We start from the raw sequence: 3,906 nt of genomic DNA on the forward strand, positions 1-3,906 counted from the left end.
GCAATACCAGTCAAGTCCAAGACCTGGGACATCACAGTAATGATATATTATATATATATATATATATTTATTTATTTGGGGATTCAGTCCAACACTCCAAATCTTAATCTCGTTTGTCTAAAAGTCCAAGTGCCAAATTATTATGTCCATAAGAACATATTTTTACATAATGACTAAACTACCCCTATATATTTAAAACCATACCTCTCTCCATATACCATAAAACCCATCCATATCTCTCTATTTCTCTATCTGTTCCTCTCTCTCTCTCTCTCTCTCTCTCATCTCTTTTCCTAGCCCTAAATCTCTCTACTCAACACTTTTTTGTGCTGTCACCACTACCGGAAATCTAGTTTCCACAGTTATTCCGCCTCATCTTTTTCCGATAAACACCACGAGCCCTTGATTACCACTAGACCACGCTCGTAATCCAGACAAATTACAACTTCACATAGCTATGGACGGTGGTTTGGGTGGCCAAATTCAAACTATCGGTCAACGGTAGTGATAAAGAACTCGATGGTGATAGAAGTGACACAAATCTCGGTAGACCACGCTTGCATCCTTCTCAATTCTACAGATCCACATCTCTATATAATATCTAGTTCACCATCTGAGGTAGAAACCCTAGATCTTGGCATCGCCATGGTCGACAATACTGTTCCTTACCTCTTTCTTCGGCTCCTTCATCGAATCAAATATGTCAACACTATGTTCTTTTTTCTCTATGTGTGTGTATATATGTGTGTTTGTGTTTTAGATCTGTGGTTTCTATTATATCTTTGCTTAGATCTTACTATTTGATTTATATGTGTTGATCTGTGTTTTCTTTCAATATACAGATCACTATTGTTTGACGGATCGACATGTATCAGATTTAGATGGCTAATATTAAGCCATTTTTTGCCCTAAATTGTAATCTATATGATGTGTGTATATGAATTGGAATCTGACTAAAACTTTGCTGATGGACTATTCACAAATCTCAGTTGAGGTTATGGAAATGGTGATAAATTCGATCAAAGGTCTAAAAAGATAAAAAAGCTTTAATCTGTTTGGTTGTTTTTTTGTTTTTGTTTTTGTTGTTATTGGTAGTGGTGGTTGTTGGTTGTTGATGATGAAACAAATTTTAACAGATAGAAATGAATACTTTTTCTATATTTGTGGACTCTCAATGGTAACCTAAGTGAATAGATAGAAATGAAAAGATAGAAAATAATTTGAACAGATAAAGAAATCAATAGATAAAAATTTTTGAACGTATGAAGAATATCAAAAATTTGTTTTTTATTTTTATTTTTTATGTTGGTGATGAAACAGAATACAACACATAGAGGGAGAGAGAGAGAGAGAGAGAGAGAGAGAGAGAAAAGAAATATCTCAACAAAGAGAATTTGATTTGGCTTGGTATTCGTAAAAAAACAAAATTAAAAAATAATAATAGAGAGAGAAACAGGTAGATAGAGAAAAGAGAGGTGAAGAGAGAAACAGATAGAGGGAGAAAAGAGAACTGGATAGAGGCACATATAGAGATAAAAAAAAACCATAAAATTTGAGCAAATAGACAGAGAAACTTACAAAATTCGAACAGATAGGGTAAAAAAATTGAACAGATAGATATAATTTGAACAGATAGAATAAATTTAAAGAGATAGTCAACAAAAATTCAACAAATAAAAAAAAGTCAATAGATAAAATAAGGGGTAAAATTAGAAACAAATTATCCTCCAAAACAATGAAAGGATTTCTCACGAAACTATATCACAAAGAGTAGACTTCTCATTAACATAAAATATCCATTGGACCTAATACTTTACACATTCCTTAAAATTAGATTTATCACAAATTTACTCTATTTATTTATTTATAATTTGATAAGTTTAAATTGGGAACTGTTAATATCATGCTAGATAAATTAATCAGCCTTACTTTTTTTACTTTTTGTTTTTGTTTTTGTTTTTGTATTTAACTGTATTAATGTGTTTCTGTGAATAAATAAACAAGTGAGTATATGTATGTGAGTATGAGTGAAAGAGTGAGACAGAGTAAACTCAATAAGTAGTCTAGAAAAAATTGATGAGTGTTATCAATGATAAATCTATCACTGATATTTATTATCTTCCTCCTACTCTTTTATTTCTCTTGTCATCACCAGATCTGAAAAGATGATAGGAGTAGTGACGTAGTGAAAAATGATGTTGTTTTGGCTGAGAAAATTATTGAATAATTGTTGAAAATCATTGTTGGAAAAAATATCGCCAGAGGTTGGAGACAGCGACCAGAGATTCGTTAATGGTCGGAGACGGTGGTCAAAAATAGTCGACAGTGATCGGAGTCGGTGGTTGGGTATGGTCTCCAGTGATCAGTGCTTGAACATGGTTGCCCGCAGCCGGACATGATTGTTGGAGAAGTGATGGACTTATTACAGTATTGATAATTGGGGATGAAGAAAAAGAGGGCATTTTGGGTATATTAATAGATAAAAAAATGAGTAGGACCTATAGTTAAATAAGTCCAATAAATAGGACCAGCCCCGTAAGTATCCCTAAATTATTTACTAATATTCAGCTTTTACAAACAACAGATCTAATTTAACTAAATTTTTACAAATAGATTGATGGAGAGCTATTAATATGTATACACATACACATACACATAAACACACACACACACACACACACACACACACACACACACACACACAGACTCGATCTCATTAGCAAGAGCTTCACTATGTCATAGCTAGGTTGATGCCCAAAAATGGCCAGATCTAAAGTCACCGGTGAAAATCTGAGTTGAAAATTGCTAGATTAGATTTGAAAATCACCGGTGATTGCAACAAAATGAAGAATAAAATGATGAGAAGTTGGCGGCATTGATGGCGATGGAGGAAAGTAACAATGTATAGATCGTCGGCAATGGAGTATAGATTGACAATGGAGAAATATAGATCGGTGATGATGGAGGTGATTGGTGAATAGTAGTAGCGGCCGAATGATGACGGCAACGGTGGCTAGTAGATGGCGGTGGTATGGCAACAGTAGTGATAGAGAATGGTGGTGTGGTGACGGTGGTGATAGATAATAGTGTTGTGAAGCTCTCTACAAAAATGGTAGAGAGAATGAGAAAAAAGAGAGAAGATAATAAAAAGAGATATTCAATGAGAAAATATATCTAATGAGGGAAATATATGTAATGGAAGATTTATCGGTGAATTTAAAAGTCAATATGACTTAATGGTATTTAAATCCACTTAATGGGACTGACCAGTAATTAACCCTAATATTTTCACTCCTTATCATTGGGCTATTAGGTTTAAGTCTTTTATCATAACTAAAAATAAATTAATTAATTACAGGTTTTAAGCATGAGAAGATGTTCAATGATCTAACAACTAGTTTGATAAGTATGATTAATAATGAGAAGATTAACAACTCATGAGATTAGTGTATAATTGGTTATTCAATTACATAAGTGAGATACATAATTCCTTCTTATCCATGTTTGTTTTGCAATAGTTATGAAAATATATAATTCCAATTATATATATGTTTTACGTTATTAATTGTAAGATTAAAAAATTTATCAATTTTGTTAGATAAAATGACATTTAAAATCTGATCCGAATAATAAAATTTATAACTATATAATGGAATTTGAGCCTCAAGAATTTATAATTTCAATCATATATTATAATATGATCAAATAAATTAATGATCCTAATGAATAACAGTCAATGAAACTTGCATGGACTCTTTACCAAGTGGGACGATAAAGCTCATTTTTGGTGAGTTGGTAAAAAATTAATTAGGATTATTAACTAAAACTTAACAAAATTTCACTAACGAGAAGAAATGGAAAAAGAGAATGCATAGTGACATATCAAATCTAGACAATTGAATTGCA

The sequence above is a fragment of the Camellia sinensis genome, chromosome 13 (assembly GCF_055761805.1).
Source record: "Camellia sinensis isolate YWXY chromosome 13, ASM5576180v1, whole genome shotgun sequence".
NCBI lineage: Eukaryota > Viridiplantae > Streptophyta > Magnoliopsida > Ericales > Theaceae > Camellia > Camellia sinensis.